This window comes from Pongo pygmaeus, chromosome 17 (assembly GCF_028885625.2).
Source record: "Pongo pygmaeus isolate AG05252 chromosome 17, NHGRI_mPonPyg2-v2.0_pri, whole genome shotgun sequence".
NCBI lineage: Eukaryota > Metazoa > Chordata > Mammalia > Primates > Hominidae > Pongo > Pongo pygmaeus.
The window spans coordinates 46,420,454-46,441,758 of NC_072390.2; the positions used below are offsets into that span (position 1 = coordinate 46,420,454).

Here is a 21,305-nt window from a genome sequence, read left to right on the forward strand (position 1 = left end):
CTACTATCTAATTCCAGAACATGTTCATCCCAAAAAGAAGCCTGGTACAGGCTTTTATCATTCTGCACCCTGCCACGCCCTCAACTCCTGGCAATCACTAGTCTACTTTCTGTCTGTGTAGATTTACCTATTCTGGACATTTCATATAAGTGCAATTATACAATATGTGGCCTTTGTACACATATTACTGCACTCAGCAATATATTTTAAAGGTTCATCCATGTTGTAACGTGAATCATTACTTCATTCCTTTTTATGGCTGAGCCTAAATGGATTTTTGTCTTATGCATTGACTTTGCAGTTGTTGTTTTTTTTTTTTTTTTTAAATATATACAGTTGAGGGCTCACTGTATTGCCCAGGGTGGCCTCAAACTCTGGGCTCTGGTGGTCCTTCTGCCTCAGCCTCCCAAAGTGCTGGGATTGCAGGTGTGAGCCACCACACCCAGCCTGACTTCACAATCTAATTCCATACCCATACACAGTGTTTCCAGTGAGTAACTTCATTGTGTAAATCTCCTTCTTTCATAGTCTATCCTGGTCTCGTCTTTCTTTTGACAAGGTACTGTTTGAACTGTGGAAACACCTTAATGGAGATGATACTGAGAACTTAAACTCTGACTTTTTTTCCCCTCTTCCCCGAATTCCTATCTAAGGGGCCTGTGGAGTCACACCCTATAAAACATAAAATGTTATCAAATGGGCCGGGCGCAGTGGCTCATGCCTGTAATCCCAGCACTTTGGGAGGCTGAGGTGGGTGGATCAGCGGTCAGGAGTTCGAGACCAGTCTGGCCAACATAGCAAAACCCCGTCTCTACCAAAAATACACAAAAAATTAGCTGGGCGTGGTGGTGTGCGCCTGTAATCCCAGCTACTCAGGAGGCTGAGGCAGGAGAATCACATGAACCCAGGAGGTGGAGGTTGCAGTGAGCCAATATGGTGCCACTGCACTCCAGCCTGGGCAACAGAATGAGACGCCATCTCAAAAAAAAAAAAAAAAAGTTGTCAGATGGGTTTTATGTAAACTTATATAACATGGCTTACTTTCCAACTTGACTCTGGCATAACATCACATGACAGATAAAGGAAATCAAAGTATTTTTACCTCAAAACATATTTCTTTGTCGTATTTTGAAATGTCCCTGCAGAGCTATTTTGTGGGGCGAGAGGTAATTGCATCTGTTAAGAATCTCTGTTGGCTGGGCGCAGTGGCTCACACCTGTAGTCCCAGCACTTTGGGAGGCCGAGGTGGGCGGATCACAAGGTCAGGAGTTCAAGACCAGCCTAGCCAACATAGTGAAACCCGGTCTGTACTAAAAATACCAAAACTTTAGCCAGGCATGGTGGCGCGTGCCTGTAGTCCCCTACTCAGGAGGCTGAGGTGGGAGAATCACTTGAACCTGGGAGGCGGAGATTGCAGTGAGCCAAGATCACCCCATTGCACTCCAGTTTGGGCAACAGAGTGAGAGTTTGTCTCAAAAAAAAAAAAAAAAACCTCTTTAAATGTTTTAAAGAGTTTGATACTTTTTGTGGACAGTACTTACTATGACCGTAGTAGCAGACCTTTTAGTCAGGATTCTTTCAACGTCAAAACAAAGCAAATTAGGCCAGGCACGTGGTGGCTCATGCCTGTAATCCCAGCACTTTTGGAGGCCGAGGCAGGTGAATCATCTGAGGTCAGGAGTTCGAGACCAGCCTGGCCAACATGGTGAAACCCGTCCCTACGAAAAATACAAAAATTGGCCGGGCATAGTGGCATGTACCTGTAGTCTAAGCTACTTGGGAGGCTGAGGCAGGAGAATCGCTTGAACCTGGGAGGTGGAGGTTGCAGTGAGCCAAGATCACTCCAGCCTGGGCAATACAACAAGACTCCATCTCAAAAACAAAAAAGACAAATTAAATTTATACTAGCTTCAGCAAACTAGAGAATTTAATGGCTCATGTAACTACAGATAGAGGTGGGATAAAGGTCACAGGAAAGAAGGAAGAGCTGCAAAAATAATGGCTTCAAGGACCGAAGGCCAGGACTTGTTACCAGCAAGTCCCTCTATCTCTAATTTCTAATTCTGTTAGGCTTCATTCTTCAGGAAGCCTCTGTCTACATGATAGGGTTTGCCCACATCCCCAGATCATATTGTTGAGGCTCAGAATGTTGACAAAAAGAGTCGAACTCTGTAAAATTTTTGAAGATATTTATTCTGAGCCAAATATGAGCGACCATGAGGTCCTGAGAACATGTGTCCAAGGTGGTCAGGCACAGCTTGGTTTTATACATTTTAAGGAGGTTTGAGACATCAATCAAATACATTTAAGAAATACACTGGTTTTAAGGGAGGAGAGCACCCCTCATATTGTCTTATGCCCAATTTCTACCTCCAAAGAAAGAAGAAGTAAAAACTAAAAGGCAGAAATGAAATCCACCAGCAGACAGCCTGGTGCCGCATCCTGGGCCTGGTTAAAGATCAACCCCTGAACTAACTGGTTATGTTATCTATAGATTCCAGACATTGTATGGAAAAGCATTGTGAAAATCCCTGTCCTGTTCTGTTCCGTTCTGATTACTGGTGCATTCAGCCCCCAGTCAGATACCCACTGCTTGCTCAATCCATCACAACCCTCTCACGCAGACCCCCTTAGAGTTGTAAGCCCTTAAAAGGGACAGGAATTGCTCACTCTGGGAGCTCAGTTTTTGGAGACGTGAGTCTTGCTGAAGCTACTGGCCGAATAAAGCCCTTCCTTCTTTAACTAGGTGTCTGAGGGATTTTGTCCACGGCTTGTCCTGCTACAGTTTGATCCGGAAAGATGGGACAACTCAAAGTGGGGCAGGGCGTTTGGGTTACCGAACACTTTCTGGTTGATAATTGGTTGAGTTTGACTAACTGGGATTCATCCGCTTAGATCGCACCACTGCACTCCACCCTGGGCAACAGAGCAAGACTCCATCTCAAAACACAAAAAACAGAAAGGGAATATTCAGGTTAAGATAAAAATTGTGGCTGGACGCAGTGGCTGACGCCTGTAATCCCAGCACTTTGGGAGGAGGCTGAGGTGGGCAGATCACCAGGTCAGGAGTTCAAGACCAGCCTGGCCAGCATGTTGAAACCCCATCTCTACTAAAAATACAAAAATCAGCCAGCCAGGCATGGTGGCATATGCCTGTAATCCCAGCTACTCAGGAGGCTGAAACAGGGTATTCGCTTGAACCCACGAGGCAGAGGTTGCAGTGAGCCAAGATCGTGCCTCTGCACTCCAGCCTGGGCGACAGAGCGAGACCCCATCTCAAAAAAAAAAAAAAAGAAAAGAAAAAAAAAGATAAAGATTGTGGAGGTCAAAGTTCTTTCTAAGTCTTATAGTGGCTGCCCTTAGAGACAGTAAACAACAAATGTTTTCCTATTCAGATCTTAGTTAATCTCTTTAGGATTGGGACAGTCTGGAAATGAAAGAACTAGCTATGTTAATAGAGATTTTTTTTTTGGGCAGAATCTCACTCTGTCACCCAGGCTGGAGTAGTGGCGCAATCTTGATTCACTGCAACCTCTGCCTCCTGGGTTCAAGTGATTCTCCTGCCTTAGCCTCCCAAGTAGCTGGGACTACGGGCATGTGCCACCATGCCCGGCTAATTTTTTTATTTTTAGTAGAGACGAGGTGTCACCATGTTAGCCAGGATGGTCTTGATCTCCTGACCTCGCGATCTGCACTCCTCGGCCTCCCAAAGTGCTGGGATTACAGGTGTGAGCCACCGGGCCTGGCCAGAGATTCTTTATAGCTGCAAATTTTCCCCCACAACTAACAGCTTTGCACGGCCGTTTCAAAGTATGCCCCCATTCTTTCTGTGCCTCAAGATGGTATATAATTAGCCGGTGTGGTGATTCTGTTGTCCTAGCTACTCAGGAGGCTTGGGTAAGAGAAATACTTGAGCCCAGGAGTTCAAGGCTACAGTGAGGTGTGATCCTGCTACTGTACTCCAGCCTGAGCAACAGAGCAACCTCATCTCTATTTTAAAAAAAAAAAAAAAAAAAAAGAGATGGTATATAAGCTTCTGTAACTAACTGAGGGGTTGAGTGGTCATGCTGAAGTCTCCACGTATATACGTTAAATACATTTGTATGTTGGCCAAGCCAGTGACTCATGCCTGTAGTGCCAGCATTTTGGGAGGCTGAGACAAGGGCTTCACATGAGCCCAGGAGTTCAAGACCAGCCTGGACAACATAGTGAGATGCTGTCTCTACCAAAAGAAAAAAAAAATTACCTGGGTGTGGTTGTGCACACCTATAGTCCCAGCTACTTGGGAGGCTGAGGTGGGAGAATCACTTGAGCCCAGGAGGTTGAGGTTGCAGTGAGCCGTATTCACGCCACTTCACTCCAATCTGGGCAACAGAGCGAGAACTTGTCTCAAATGAATAAATAAATAAATAAATAATAAACTTGTATGCCTTTTCTCCTATTACTCAACCTGCCTCATGTCAGTGATTTTCAGTGAACCTCCAGGGGGTCTGGAAAGGATCAATATATCAATCCCAGGGAATGCCTCTGATTTTCCCTGCTTGTATCACCTGCCTTTCCCTTGAGGACTAACCTCTGATGTTTTTTTATCTTGCCCAAATTCCTAAGGAGTCTGGGAGTCATGCCCTACAAATTCTAAATTATCATCAGATGGGTTTTATTTAACCCTATATATCATAATTTACTTTCCAGCCTGACTCTGACATAACATTACGAGACAAAGAAGAAAATCAAAATATTTTACCCCAAAATATGTTTCTTTGCCATACTTTGAAATGGCCCTGCAAAGCTCTTCTTTGTGGGGGAAAACTTGCATCTGTAAAGAATCTCTATTACCTCCTGGCCAACATGGTGAAACCCCGTCTCTACTAAAAATACAAAAATCAGCTGGGCATGGTGGCGCACGCCTGTAGTCCCAGCTACTCAGGAGGCTGAGGCAGGAGAATCACTTGAACCCAAGAGGCAGAGGTTACAGTGAGCCAATATCCCACCACTGAACTCCAGCCTGGCAACAGAGCTAGACCCCGTATGGGGGAGTGGGGAGAAGAATCTCTATTAACATAGCTAGATCTTTTTCTTCCAGACCCTCCCAATCTTAAAGAAATAAACTAAAATCTAAATAGGAAACATTTGTCACCTATTGTCTCTAAGGGCAGCCACTATAAGACTTCAAAAGAACTTTGGTCTCCACAATCTTTATCTTAACCTAAACATTCCCTTTCTAGCTGTCCCAGATCTTTAGACAAACTCAACCAATTGTTAACCAGAAAATGTTTAAATTCACCTATAGTCTGGAAGCCCCCTGCTTTGAGTTGTTCTGCCTTTCTGGACCAAACCAATGTATTTCTTAAATGTATTTGATTTATGTCTCATGCTTGTCTAAAATGTATAAAACCAAGCTGTGTCTGACCACCTTGGCCACATGCTCTCAGGACTTCCTGAGGGCTGTGTCATGGGCCATGGTCACTCATATTTGGCTCAGAATAAATCTCTTCAAATATCTTACACAGTTTGACTCTTTTTGTTGACACCCTGAACCAATTGATTTCCAGGTAAATGGGCGATATTACTAGCCAGGCATAGGTCATATTTCCATTCCTGTAGGCAGGGAGATAGAAACTATGATGAGTAAAATGGGAATGGGAAAGTTTGCTGGCTAAACAAAAACAATACCCATCATATACCACAAATTACCCATTGGCTTCTCAGCATTCACACATACCCTTCTTCTCATATATATGATTCCAAGAATGCTGCTAACTAGTAATTATCCCCTTTAAAACTGAAAATAGGCTTATCCTGCATCCAAAGGAAAACAAGCAAAAAATCACATCCGGCCAGGCACAGTGGCTCACGCCTGTAATCCCAGCACTTTGGGAGGCCGAGGCAGGCAGATCACAAAGTCAGGAGTTTGAGACCAGACTGACTAACATGGTGAAACCCCATCTCTACTAAAAGTACATCTACATCTCTACTAAAAATACAAAAATTAGACCGGGCTCAGTGGCTCACGCCTGTAATCCCAGCATTTTGGGAGGCCGAGGTGGGCAGATCACGATGTCAGGAATTCGCCCAGACCAACATGATGAAACCCCATCTGACTAAAAGTACAAAAATTAGGCCGGGCTCGGTGGCTTATGCCTGTAATCCCAGCACTTTGGGAAGCCGAGGCAGGTGGATCATGAGGTCAGGAGTTGGAGACCAGCCTGACCAACATGGCGAAACCCCGTCTCTACTAAAAATACAAAAATTAGCTGGACGTGGTGGTGTGCACCTGTAATCCCAGCTACTTAGGAGGCTGAGGCAGGAGAATCACTTGAACCCAGAAGGCAGAGGTTGAAGTGAGCCCAGATCACACCATTGCACTCCAGCCTGGGTGACAGAGTGAGACTGTCTCAAAAAAAAAAAAAAAATCACATCCAGTCACCACACGCAGTTCCAAAGCAAGGGATCTCTTGAGGATGTGTGCTCTTCTTGGTCAGGTCTTCATGGTCCTATTTCAAATGACTAAATTTTAAATAAAAACAACCCCATTTCATCTCAATCCAGACCTTAAAAATAAAAAGTAAAAAAAATTAAAACAACCCTAGTCAACAGTGGAAGAATACAGGACAATCTTTTAATACCATATTTTAAAGGAAAGACAATTTACAATGGCCACTGGACAAGGACAGCAAAAATTCATTCTCCAGTCAGTGGAATGAATCTTGTGGTCTAACTGATCTACTTCCAGTCCTGCTTGCTAGGAGGATATCCCTTAGTCAATATCCTCCAAGGCCATTCCTAAGACCTAAGAGAGATGAAAAAGGCAGAAGTAGAATATTCTCTTGATTCTGCAACTACTTCTTGTTTGCAAAACTATAAGGACTTGGGAATGATCATAAGGTATTTTCTAGAGGAGTTGGAGACAAAAGTCAATAAGGAACAAATCTTTCTAGCTTATTGGTCTACCATCTTCTAAGATGTTATCCTCTTCTACAGGATTAAAGCTGAGTCACTGCCCCATCTGCTTTCTGGCCTGTAGGAATAGGGAAAATAGAATGAAAAAGTACATGTCTAATGGTTTAAAGTCAAATCATAGCTGGGCGTGGTAGCTCACACCTGTAATCCTAGCACTTTGGGAGGCCGAGGCGGGCGGATTGCCTGAGCTCAGGAGTTCAAAACCAGTCTGGGCAACACGGTGAAACCCCATCTCTACTAAAAAATACAAAAAAATTAGCCGGGCTTAGTGGCGGGTGCTGGTAGTGCCAGCTACTTGGGAGGCTGAGGCAGGAGAATTGCTTGAACCCAGGAGGCGGAGGTTGCAGTGAGCCGAGATTGTGCTACTGTACTCCAGCCTGGGCGACAGAGTGAGACTCCGTCTCCAAAAAAGAAAAAAAAAATTTTTAAATTTAAAAAGTCAAATCATAGAAATGCCATTCAATAACTTCAGTCAATCCCACTGGCCCCAATGAGTCTCATGGACACACCTATCTCAAAAACAGGCTGGAAAACAGGCCCAAGGATTCTGTTGCTAAAGGAAGAAGAGTAGAATGAATGTGGGATAATAGTTAGTGATCTCAACCACACTTTATTAGGAAAGAGGTAACCAGCAAGAGGTATTTCCTTGGGGTCTAGGATATCACGTTACTTGTCTGTGTCTCTGAATCATCTGGCATTGGGCCCTGCTTGCATCACATGTCCTTTGGACAATTTATCACGTCCAGTAAAAGTGAGAAGCTATGATTACCCAGGTTTGGTCATGTGCCAGCCTTCAAGGCCAAGAGGACAGGGTCTGTCACTAAAAAAGAGGAAGCTTGCTGGACAAATTAATAACAATAGCACAAGCAATTAAGGACCTCTTTTCCCAGTACTGAAGATGAAACTTGTCAGGCCTCTGAGCCCAAGCCAAGACATCGCATCCCCTGTGACTTGCACGTATGCATCCAGATGGCCTGAAGTAACTGAAGATCCACAAAAGAAGTAAAAATAGCCTTAACTGATGACATTCCACCATTGTGATTTGTTTCTGCCCCAACCTAATTGATCAATGTACTTTGCAATCTCCCCCACCCTTAAGAAGGTACTTTGTAATCTCCCCCACCCTTAAGAGGGTTCTTTGTAATTCTCCCCACCCTTGAGAATGTAGTTTGTGAGATCCACCCCTGCCCACAAAGCATTGCTCTTAACTTCACCACCTATCCCAAAACCTATAAGAACTAATGATAATCCACCACTCTTTGCTGACTCTCTTTTCGGACTCAGCCCACCTGCACCCGGGTGAAATAAACAGCTTTATTGCTCACACAAACCTTGTTTGGTGGTCTCCTCACATGGATGTGAGTGAAAAAACTGTTTCTTTCTCTCCTCAAATGGAAGAATCCTATCAACTGTATGCTATGCCAGTATATAGTTTAATATATATATATTTTTTTGAGATGGAGTTTTGCTCTTGTCGCCCAGGCTGGAGTACAATGGGGCGATCTCGGCTCACTGCACCTCCACCTCCTGGGTTCAAGCGATTCTCCTGCCTCAGCCTCCCCAGTAGCTGGGATTATAGGCACATGCCCTGCCGACTAATTTTTTTATTTTTAGTAGAGACAGGTTTCACCATGTTGGCCAGGCTGGTCTCAAACTCCTGAGCTCAGGCAATCTGCCTGCCTCGGCCACCCAAAGTGCTAGGATTACAGGTGTGAGCCACTGCACCTGGCCTGAGACTAGCATTCTTTATCTTTAGGCTTAGAAAGTTGGGACTCGATTTCTTGTATTCATTTACATGTGAAGCTCTGAGTCTGTCATTCTTTTCTTAAAAAAAAAATTATCTTCTTCCTAGAGATCAACACCAACCAGATATTATTCCGGCTATTTTTTTGTTTTTTTTTTTGAGACAGAGTTTTGCTCTTGTTGCCCAGGCTGGAGTGCAATAGTGTGATTTCGGCTCACTGCAACCTCCGCCTCCCGGGTTCAAGCGATTCTCCTGCCTCAGCCTCCCGAGTAGCTGGGATTACAGGTATGCGCCACCACGCCTGGCTAATTTTGCATTTTTAGTAGAGGCGGAGTTTCTCCATGTTGGTCAGGCTGGTCTTGAACTCCTAACCTCAAGTGATCCGTCCACCTCAGCCCCCCAAAGTGCTGGGATTACAGGTGTGAGCCACTGCGCCCAGCCCGGCTAACTTTTTGTATTTTTATTACAGATGGGGGTTTCTCCATGTTGGGCAGGCTGGTCTCAAACTCCTGACCTCAGGTGATCCGCCAGCCTCTGCCTCCCAAAGTGCTGGGATTACAGGCATGAGCCACCGCGCCGGCCAATAACTGTACATTTTAAACTAAAGAGTGTAGCCTGGGCACGGTGGCTCATGCCTGTAATCCCAGCACTTTGGGAGGCTTACATGGGTGGATCACCTGAGGTCAGGAGTTCGAGACCAGCCTGGCCAATATGGTGAAACCCCTCCTCTACCAAAAATATAAAAAATTAGCCAGATATGGTGGCAAGTGCCTGTAATCCCAGCTACTTGGGAGCCTGAGGCAGGAGAATTCGCTTGAACCCAGGAGGCTGAGGTTGCAGTGAGCCGAGATGGTGCTACTTCACTGCAGCCTAGGTGACAGAGCGAGACTTTGTCTCTAAATAAATAAATAAAATAGTATAATTGGTTTGTTTGAGGGAATGGATACCCCATTCTTCATGATGTGCTTATTTCACATTGCATGTCAGTATCAAAACATCTCATGTATCCCATAAATATATACACTTAGTACCCACAAAAATAAAAACTAATCAATAGAAAAAAGAATGCATGATGAAGTCAATGGACAAGGAAATGAAGATGTATTCTCATGCTGATCACATTTCTCTGTGGGGATCTTCAAACTACTTGCTGGAAGTCAGGGTGTGAAAAACATCTTAAGTTATTTATTTATTTATTTATTTTGTAGACAGAGTTTTACTCTGTCACTCAGGCTGGAGTTCAGTGGCACAATCTCGGCTCACTGCAACCTTCACCTCCTGGATTCAAGGGATTCTGGTGCCTCAGCCTGCCGAGTAGCTGTGATTACAGGCATGTGCCACCATGCCTGGCTAATTTTTGTATTTTTAGTAGAGACCAGGATTTTGCCATGTTGGCTAGGCTGGTCTCGAACTCCTGACCTCAGGTGATCTGCCCGCTTGGGCCTCCCAAAGTGCTGGGCTTATGGGAGTGAGCCATCACTCAAGGTGTTAAGTGATTCTTTTTTTTTAGACGGAGTTTTGCTCTTGTTGCCCAGGCTGTAGTGCAATGGCGCCATCTAGGCTCACTGAAACCTCAGCCTCCCAATTAGTCAGGATTGCAGGCATCTGCCACCATGCCCACCTAATTTTGTATTTTTAGTAGAGAGGGGATTTCATCAAGTTGGTCAGGCTGGTCTCGAACTCCTGACCTCAAGTGATCCACCCGCCTCGGCCTCCCAAAGTGCTGGGATAACAGGCGTGAGCTGCTGCACCTAACAAGTGACTTTTTTTTGTTGTTGTTGTTTTTGAGATGGAGTTTCACTCTTATTGCCCAGACTGAAGTACAGTGGCACAATCTCGGTTCACTACAACTTCTGCCTCCTGGGTTCAAGTGATTCTCCTGCCTCAGCCTCCCAAGTAGCTGAGATTACACAGGCATGTGCCACCACACCTTGCTAAATGTTTGTATTTAGTAGAGACGGGGTTTCACCATGTTGGTCAGGGTGGTCTCGATCTCCTGACCTCGTGATCCACTTGCCTCAGCTTCTCAAAGTGCTAGAATTACAGGCATGAGCCACTGTGCCCAGCCTACAAGTGATTCTTAAACAAAAGTCTTATGATTCCAATGTCAGAGAACCTGTCTGTAGGAACAAAGGGGATGCAAATCAATTCTTTTATTTATTTTTTCTTTTTTTCTTTAAATCTCCTTCCTCAGGTTAAAGCAAATCAATTCTTAAACAGTCTTACAACCCTAACTTCAGAAATCCTATCTATAGGAACAATGGGAATGCAAATGGTCAGTACCTGGTGCTACCTGACTTTTAGCAACAAGGAAGTGGGCCAAAGTACAGCCTGATTAATACTTAGTTATAACTACATATCTGTCCAGAACCCTACATGCAATTCTTGTCAATCCTGTGGGGGTGGTTTCGTATATATATGTATGCGTATATATATATTTATATATATAATCCTTTAATATGTTGTTGGATTAAATTTACTAATATTTTGTAAAGAATTTTTGAGTATGAGGGATATTAGCATATTTTATAATTTATGAGGGATAGTAGCATATTATTTTATTTATTTAATTTTGTAATATATTTGTCTAGTTAGTGGTTATTATGGCCACATAAAACAAATTGAGTAGCCAGGTGCAGTGGCTCACGTGTGTAATCCTAGCCCTTTGGAAGACCGAGGCGAGAGGATTGCTTGAGCCCAGGAGTTTTAGACCAGCCTGGGCAACATGGCAAGACCTAGTCTCTACAAAAAAATTTAAAAAATTAGCCAGGCCTGGTGGTGCACGTCTGTGGTCCCAGCTTCTCAGGAGGTTGAGGCAGGATGATGGCTTGAGCCCAGGAGGTCAAGGCTCCAGTGAGCTGTGTTCACACTACTGCACCCTGCCTTGGGCAAGATAGTGAGATTCTGTTTCAAGAAAAGAAAAAAACAGCTGGGTGCAGTGGCTCATGCCTGTAATCCCAGCACTTTGGAAGGCCAAGGCAGGTGGATCACCTGAGGCCAGGAGTTCAAGACCAGCCTGGCTAACATGGTGAAACCCTGTTTCTACTAAAAATACAAAAAAAATTAGCCAGGCGTGGTGGCGGGCGCCTGTAATCCCAGCTACTTGGGAGGCTGAGGCAGGAGAATCGCTTGAACCCGGGAGGCAGAGGTTGCGGTGAGCCTAGATTGCGTCATTGCACTCCAGCCTGGGCAACAAGAGCAAAACGCCGTCTCAAAAAAAAAAAAAAAAGAAAGAAAGAAAGAACAAAAAACAAATTGGGGTTGAGCTCAGTGGCTCACTCTTGTAATCCCAGCACTCCAGCACTTTGGGAGGTCAAGACAGGAGGATCACTTGAGCTTAGGAGTTTGAGACCAGTCTGGGCAACAGAGGGAGACCCCATCTCTAAAAATGAGGAGTCGTTCTTTTCTCCTCTATTTTTGAAAGAGTTTATATATGATTGATGTTATTTATTTCCTGAGTATTTAAAAATTTTCAGCACTGAAACTGGGGTTTCTTCATGGAAATATTTTTTTCTTTTTTGAGACAGGGTTTTGTTTTGTTTTGTTTGTTTTGAGACAGGGTTTCACTCTTGTCACTCAGGCTAGAGGGCAATGGCACAATCTCAGCTCACTACAACCTCTACCCCCCAGGCTCAATCTATTCTACTGCCTTAGCCCCCCAAGTAGCTGGGACCACAGGTACACACTGCCACGCCCGGTTAATTTTTGTATTTTCTGTAGAGACGGGGTGTCACCATGTTGCCCAGGCTGGTCTTGAACCCCTGGGCTCAAGCCATTGACCCACCTTGGCCTCCCAAAGTGCTGGGATTACAGGCGTGAGCCTCCGTGCCTGGCCTCTTTATTTATTTTTAATAATGTCAATACTCTTAAAATATAAAAGCTGAATTTAGATAGAAGTTATGCTATCACATGAAATGACAGGAGCTAGAGTTCTTTTTTTTTTTTTTGAAACAGGGTCTCGCTCTGCCACCCAGCCTGGAGTGCAGTGGCACAATCACAGCTTATTGCAGCCTAAACTTCCCAGGCTCAAGTGATCCTCCCACCTTATCCACCTTACCCTCCCAAGTACCTGGAACTACACAGGCACCACCATACCCAGCTAATTTTTCTTCTTTCTTTCTTTTTTTTTTTTTTTTTTGAGACACAGGGTCTCCTTGTGTTGTGTGGCCTGGTCTCAAACTCTGGACTCAAGCACTCCTCCCACCTCAGCCTCCCATCATGCTGGAATTACAGGCATGAGTCACCACACTCGGCCTAGGGTTCTTATTTTTGGGTAAAATGCCTTCACAGCATTTCCTATTATCAGTTTTAAAGATCAGACTCTTCCTCCGTGCCTCGTTGCTCTTCGGTTCTGCTCTGTTCACCGCCATGGCCCAAGCTGACATCGCGCTGATCGGATTGGCAGTCATGGGCCAGAACTTAATTCTGACCATGAATGACCATGGATTCGTGGTCTGTGCTTTTAATAGGACTGTCTCCAAAGTGGATGATTTCTTGGCCAATGAGGCAAAGGGAACCAAAGTGGTGGGTGCCCAGTCCCTGAAAGAGATGGTCTCCAAGCTGAAGAAGCCCCGGCAGATCATCCTCCTGGTGAAGGCTGGGCAAGCTGTGGATGATTTCATCAAAAAACTGGTACCATTGTTGGACATTGGTGACATCATCATTGATGGAGGAAATTCTGAATATAGGGACACCACAAGACAGTGCCAAGACCTCAAGGCCAAGGGAATTTTATCTGTGGGGAGCGGAGACAGTGGTGGAGAGGAAGAGGCCTGGTATGGCTCATTGCTCATGCCAGGAGGGAACAAAGAAGCATGGCCCCACATCAAGACCATCTTCCAAGGCATTGCTGCAAAAGTAGGAACTGGAGAACCCTGCTGTGACTGGGTGGGAGATGAGGGAACAGGACACTTTGTGAAGACGGTGCACAATGGGATAGAGTATGGGGACATGCAGCTGATCTGTGAGGCGTACCACCTGATGAAAGACATGCTGGGCATGGCGCAGGACAAGATGGCCCAGGCTTTTAAGGATTGGAATAGGACAGAGCTAGACTCATTCCTGATTGAAATCACAGCCAATATTCTCAAGTTCCAAGATGCTGATGGCAAACACTTGCTGCCAAAGATCAGGGACAGTGCAGGGCAGAAGGGCATGGGGAAGTGGACCACCATCTCCGCCCTGGAGTATGGCGTACCCGTCACCCTCATTGGAGAAGCTGTCTTTGCTCGGTGCCTGTCATCTCTGAAGGATGAGAGAATTCAAGCTAGCAAAAAGCTGAAGGGTCCCCAAAAGTTCCAGTGTGATGGTGATAAGAAATCATTCCTGGAGGACATTCAGAAGGTCCCTCTACGCTTCGAAGATCATCTCTTATGCTCAAGGCTTTACGCTGCTAAGGCAGGGGGCCACCAAGTTTGGCTGGACCCTCAATTATGGGTGGCATCGCCCTGATGTGGAGAGGGGGCTGCATTATTAGAAGTGTATTCCTAGGAAAGATAAAGGATGCATTTGATCGAAACCCAGAACCTCAGAACCTCCTACTGGACGACTTCTTAAGTCAGCTGTTGGAAACTGCGAGGACTCTTGTTGGTGGGCAGTCAGCACTGGGGTCCAGGCTGGCATTCCCATGCCCTGTTTTGCCACTGCCCTCTCCTTCTATGACAAGTACAGACACGAGATGCTTCCAGCCAACCTCATCCAGGCTCAGCAGGATTACTTCAGGGCTCACACCTATGAACTCTTGGCCAAACCAGGGCAGTTTATCTACACCAACTGGACAGGCCACAGTGGCAGTGTGTCATCCTCGTCATACAATGCCTGATGATGATGATGCTGCTCCTGTCACCCTCCACGATTCCACAGACCAGGACATTCCATGAGCGCCTCATGGCACTGCCAGCTGGCCCTTTGCCCTATTTTCTGTTCAGATCTTTTTTTTTTTTTTTTTTTAGTCGGAGTCTCACTCTGTCGCCCAGGCTGGAGTGCAGTGGCGTGATCTTGGCTCACTGCAAGCTCCGCCTCCTGGGTTCACGCCATTCTCCTGCCTCAGCCTCCTGAGTAGCTGGGACTACAGGCGCCTGCCACCACACCCGGCTAATTTTTTGTATTTTTAGTGGAGACGGGGTTTCACCATGTTAGCCAGGATGGTCTCGATCTCCTGACCTCGTGATCTGCCCGCCTCGGTCTCCCAGAGTGCTGGGATTACATGCGTGAGCCACGCCTGGCCCAGATCTTTTTAAAAAGTGTTGTAAGAGACTCCTGAGGAAGGCACACAATTTATTCGTAAAGTAGCTCTGTGAGAGCCGCCGTGCCCTCTGCCCTTGCCTCTTGGGACTGACCAGGAGCTGCTCATATGTGTGAGAGTGGGAACCACCTCCTTGCAGCAGTGGCTTCTGCATGCCCCATGTGCTGGTGTGGTTCCCATCATGCAGACGGGAAGGGTGTTTGTGCACTGTGATCAATTGGAACCTCTGTATCATGCGGCTGAATTCCCTTTTTCCTTTACTCAATAAAAGCTACATCAGACTGATAATAAATAAATAAATAAATAAATAAATAAATAAATAAAGATCAACACTGATTCTCCCTGGGTAGCCAATTGAGGTAGTTTGGATAATTTAGTTCTTTATCTACTTTTATTGCCGATCCTCTAGCTTCAAAAATAAGTAAATTTAAAAATAAAACAAAAAAGGCCAGGTGTAGTGGCTCACGCCTGTAATCCCAGCACTTTGGGAGACCAAGGTGGGCGGATCACTTGAGGTCAGGAGTTTGAGACCAGCCTGGCCAACATGGTGAAACCCTGTCTCTACTAAAAAATACAAAAATTAGCCTGGACGTGGTGGCTCACGCCTGTAATCCCGGCACTTTGGGAGGCAAAGATGGGCAGATCACAAGGTCAGGAGTTCGAGACCAGCCTGGCCAATATGGTGAAACCCCGTGTCTACTAAAAATACAAAAATTAGCTGGACATGTGGCAGGCGCATGTAGTCCCAGATACTTGGGAGGCTGAGGCAGGAGAATCGCTTGAACCTGGGATGCGGAGGTTGCAAGTGAGCCGAGATTGCACCACTGCACTCCAGGCTGGGTAACAGATTGAGACTCTGTCTCAAAAAAATTAGGCCAGGTGTGGTGGTTCACACCTGTAATCCCAGCACTTTAGGAGGCCAAGGCAGGGGGATCACCCTAGATTGGGAGTTTGAGACCAGCCTGACCAACATGGAGTAACCCCATCTACTGAAAATACAAAATTAGCCAGGAGTGGTGGCACATGCCTGTAATCCCAGCTACTCGGGAGGCTGAGGCAGGAGAATTGCTTGAACCCAGGAGGCAGAGGTTGCAGTGAGCTGAGATTGCACCATTGCACTCCAGCCTGGGCAACAAGAGTGAAACTCTATCTCAAAAAAAAAAAAATTAACCAGGCATGGTGGCACATGCCTGTAATCCCAGCTTACTCTCAGGAGGCTGAGGCAGGAGAATCGCTTGAACCCAGGAGGCAGAGGTTGCAGTGAGCTGAGATGGCGCCACTGCACTGCAGCCTGGGTGACAGCGAGACTTCCACTCAAAAAAAAAACAAAAACAAAATAAAACAAAACCAATTTAGTCATAGTTATTTGGATAGTTCAGGCCAAAACAGGTCATTTGGCTTGAATTACATGGTTTCCTTTTCCCAGTTTAATTATTCTACCTTGCCTGGGTATGGATCCTGTCTTAAAGTTGCTGGCACGGAAAGGCAAATGAGAGGTAAATGACTCAATTCACTAAGATAAATTCACCTTGGACTTTAACTCACTGTATTAGTCCATTCTCACACTGCTAATAAAGACATACCCTAGACTGGGTAATCTATAAAGGAAAGAAGTTTAATTGACTCACAGTTCCACAGGGCTGGGGAGGCCTCAGGAAACTTAAAATCATGGTGGAAGGGGAAGCAAACATTTCCTTCTTTACATGGCATCAGAAAGGAGAAGAAGAAGAAGGAAGCCACTTATAAAACCATCAGATCTCATGAGAACTGACTTACTGTCATGAGAACAGGATGGGGGAAACCATCCCCATGGGTCATTTATCTCCACCTGGTCCCTCCCACACATGTGGCAATGATGCAAACTATAATTCAAGATGATATTTGAGTTGGAACACATCCAAACCATATCAATCACTTTCCATTTAAAACTATGTTTATAAAGACACCAAAGGGCACAAAAGCATTAGTAATATATGTAACCCAAAATAAGCTCTGGGTATTTATTTACTTTTGCTTGAAGATTATGGTTTACATGTGTAAGCAATGCTCTAGAGATTATCAGACTATCAGAAGATGGAATCCCTATGCCAGTCTTCCTCATTCATTCCCTGGGCAAGTCCCTTAATCTACATATATCTAAATTCTCTATTTTTTTTTAAAAAAAAGATGATACATATCTAAACATTATATTTACTTTTGTCCATTAATGAAAATTCTGAAAACAGAGGCAGACGTGGCGGCCGTGGCTCCATGGGCTCTGGTAGCTCCCACCTCCCCAGTGCTGGCGGCACACCCACGCCAGCCCGGAGGAGCAGAGGATATTGCAAAGGATACAGATGAAGAGATGCATAGACCAGGTATGGGAGGAGTGCAGAGCTTTCATGCCATACCTAGGTGCCACCCTTCAAGAACCTTCATGTGTTCAGCCATCCAGAAGCTTCCTGAACCTGTCCTTTTACGTTTTTCTGGGGGCTTCATTATGGAGACAAGATTGACTAAATGATTGGCCATTGGTGATAAACTTAACCTTCAATCCCCTCCCGGGACTGATCCTGCTTTGGCCTTTCTGGTGACCAACCCCATCCTGAAGCTGCGTAGGGGCTGCCAGCCCTCAGTCAATCATTCACAGGCAAAAAGACATCACTGTGGAGAGTCCAAGGATTTTAGTGTTCATTTCTGTGTCGGGTGCAGTGCTAAGTGCTAGGTGTTCACTGGTGATGAGGCAGATGGAGGTTACCAAACTTGTGGACCGGAGCCTCATAACAGACATGGACCTCACGGTAGCCTAGTCATGGCTTCCAGCTTTTTGGATCTGAGGCTCCAAAGGAGGAAATGATCGTTCAGGGTTCTTGCTCCAGCTTGATTATGGAAACTGAACCTTCACAGGGTGTGCACTTACCAAGGACAGGAAAGTTTCTCTCTTTGAAGGGCTTTAAATGTGTAACAAAGAAAAATGATGACTTTGTCTATGAGATAGCAGATGAAAAACATTGTGAACAATTACTCAGAGGCAGAAATCAAAGTCCAGGAGGCCACCTCCAATGACCCATGGGGCCCATCCAGCTCTCTGATGACCGAGATTGCAGACCTGACCTACAACATGGTGGCCTTCTCGGAGATCATGAGCATGGTGTGGAAGCGGCTCAATGACCATAGCAAGAACTGGCAGCATGTGTACAAGGAGCTGCTGCTGCTGGACTACCTCATCAAGACAGGCTCCGAGTGCGTGGCCCAGCAGTGCCGTGAGATCATCTTTGCCATCCAGACCCTGTAGGACTTCCAGTACATTGACCAAGACGGCAAGGACCAGGGCATCAATGTGCATGAGAAGTCAAAGCAACTGCTGGCGCTCCTCAAAGATGAGGAATGACTGAAGGCTGAGAGGGCCCAGGCTCTCAAAAGTAAAGAGCGCATGGCCCAGGTTGCCACTGGCATGGGCAGCAACCAGATCACCTTGGGCGAGGCTCCAGCCAGCCCAACCTCTCCACCAGCCACTCGGAGCAGGAGTATGGTAAGGCCAGGTGTCCCCGGGCTCCTACCATGGCTGTGAGTAATGGAAGTGCTTCTCACCCTTTGCCAGAGCAGCAGCAATGGGTGACAGGTGGGATGGGTGTCCCCGGGCTTAGGGAGCGGTGGTCCCCGCAGAGCTTGAATCTATCCTCGGTACTGAGCCTTTGGCAGTCCAGGCACATTGTCCTTGGTCTGGATTGAGTTTGGTTATAAAGGGACTTTCAGCCCCTTGGCTGCTCTGGTTCAGGGGTCTCTAATGCCCTTTGCTGCTCTGTGGGTCTCATTCTGTACATCTGGGCAAAAGGTGGGCAGAGGCAGGTCTTGTCTGCTTCCTCCTCAGAGTGGGTCTGGCAGCAAAGGGTTGTCCTGCTGCATATCCAATGGGGAGTTGACTCTGGTAGCCAGGAGGAAACAAATGCTTTTTCTTGATAATCTTGTTTCTTTTTTTTCTGAGACAGAGTCTTACCCTGTTGCCCAGGCTGGAGTGCAATGGCACAATCTCGGCTCACTGCAAACTCTGATTCTCCTGCCTCAGCCACCCGAGTAGCTGGGATTACAGGCACCCGCCACCACGCCCAGCTATTCTTCATATTTTTAGTAGAGACGGGGTTTCACCATGTTGGCTAGGCTGGTCTTGAACTCCTAACCTCGTGATCTGCCTGCCTTGGCCTCCCAAAGTGCTGGGATTACAGATGTGAGCCCCTGCACCTGGCTGATAATCTTGTTTGTTTAATCTCATATTAAATGTCTTTCCACTGACTGAAAAAAGTAATAAATAAAAATAAAGTAAAATATTGAAAACAGTAAGAAGCATACTTTCTATAAAGGTCTAAGTTTCTAAAATTCTTTTCCTGTTCTTCAAACTCTGTGGTAAGTTAAGAAAACTTGGTGGGGTGTGGTGGCTCACACCTGTAATCCTAGCACTTTGGGAGGCCGAGGCAAGTGGATCACCTGAGGTCTGGAGTTCGAGACCAGCCTGGCCAACATGGTGAAACCTCGTTTCTACTAAAAATACAAAAATTAGCTGGGTATGGTGGCATGCGCCTATAATCCCAGCTACTTGGGAGGCTGAGGCAGGAGAATTGCTTAACCCAGGAAGCAGAGGATGCAGTGGAGATTGCACCATTGCACTCCAGCCTGGGCAACAGGGCAAAAACTCTGTCTCAAAAAAAAAAAAGAAGACTTTTGCTTAATTCTTAGAACTCCAAGTACACATCCTTGAATAATGATAGCTACCATTTACAGAGTGTTTACCTAAATCCAAGCAACATCAAAGTGTTCTACATGTATTGATTCATTGAAACTTCACAACACTTCTCAGAGGTAGATCTTATTATTCACAACTGAGGAAACAAAGGCACAAAATTAATTGACTTCCCTCAGAAATTCCATGTAGTAAGTGGCAGACTTAGAATTTAAACAGTATGGCTTGACTCCCTACTCTTACTTTTTTTTTTTTTTTTTAGATAGGGTCTCACCCTGTCTCCCAGGCTGGAGTACAGTGGCACAATCTCAGCTCACTGCAGCCTCGACATTCTGGGCTCACACGATGCTCCCACCTCAGCCTTCCAAGTAGCTGGGAATACAGGCACACACCACCACACCCAGCTATTGTATTTTTTAGTAGAGACAGGGTTTCGCCATGTTGCCCAGGCTGTTCTCAAACTCAGGGACTCAAGCAACCTGCCCACCTCAGCCTTTCAGAGTATTGGGATTACAAGTGTGAGCCACAGCACCTGGCCAACTCCATACTCTTATCCATTATATGCTATATCCCTTCTGTTGCCATGATGCTTCATAATGTCATAACTGGAATTTTGGCTGTATCCTCAATAAATACTTGTTAAGTGGGTCTGAATATAATTCTTAATATGTATTTGAGAAATAATAGAGTTGGCATTTTCAGAGAAAGACCTTAAGTTATGACTATTAATTTGTGGCCATTAATATATATTCATTGTGATATATAATGAGAATGCTGTTTCTTTGGATATAGTTGAAGAGAGCTGGCCAGCTTTTGCATGCCCTGATAATCTGCCCTTCTCTTGTCCAAAAATACACATCTTCTTTAGCACATTCCTTTATGTATGATTTTAAACTCCCTCTCCATTTTCCCACTCTTCTATATGAATATTTTTGGGCCGGGCGCAGAGGCTCACGCCTGTAATCCCAGCACTTTGGGAAGCCGAGGTGGGCGGATCACAAGGTCAGGAGCTTGAGACAAGCCTGACCAACATGGTGGAACCCCGTCTCTACTAAAAATACAAAAATTAGCCAGGCCTGGTGGCGGGCGCCTGTAGTCCCAGCTACTTGGGAGGCTGAGGCAGGAGAATCGCTTGAACCTGGGAGGTGGAGATTGCAGTGAGCCAAGACTGTGCCATTGCACTCCAGCCTGGGTGACAAGAACAAAACTCCCTCTGAGACGGAGTCTCACTCTGTCGCCCAGGCTGGAGTGCAGTGGTGCCATCTTGCCATCTGGGATTATAGGCGTGAGCCACCGCACCCGGCCAAAGGCTTTTAGTTATTAATTTCAAAAATAATACTCAACATTTCTGCTTTAGTTTGAGGAATCACTGGCACAAGACCTAAAACTACATTAACATAAAGTTTACTAGAATAAACCAGAATAAATATATAAAATGCATCCTAGACCCTTCATGCTTTTAAGCATTTGAGTGAGTGTCCTGACCAAACTCTCTTTGGACAATATTCTGCACCACATAACTACAAACTCTAACTTTCCAAACTACACAGTAGGCTGGAATGTGAGGTTGGGAACATGATCTTTGTATTAGTTATTGCAGGAGTAAAATGCAGACAACATCACGGACACCCACTAAATTCACT

At 45.5% G+C, this 21,305-nt stretch overlaps 2 pseudogenes; both read left to right on the forward strand.

Annotated features, from left to right (window-relative positions):
• The first annotated feature begins 13,072 nt into the window (after positions 1-13,072).
• LOC129018651 (6-phosphogluconate dehydrogenase, decarboxylating-like) lies at positions 13,073-14,525 on the forward strand (annotated as a pseudogene).
• A 3,376-nt stretch (positions 14,526-17,901) lies between these two features.
• Positions 17,902-18,502, forward strand: LOC129018772 (epsin-2-like; annotated as a pseudogene).
• The last annotated feature ends 2,803 nt before the right edge of the window (positions 18,503-21,305 follow it).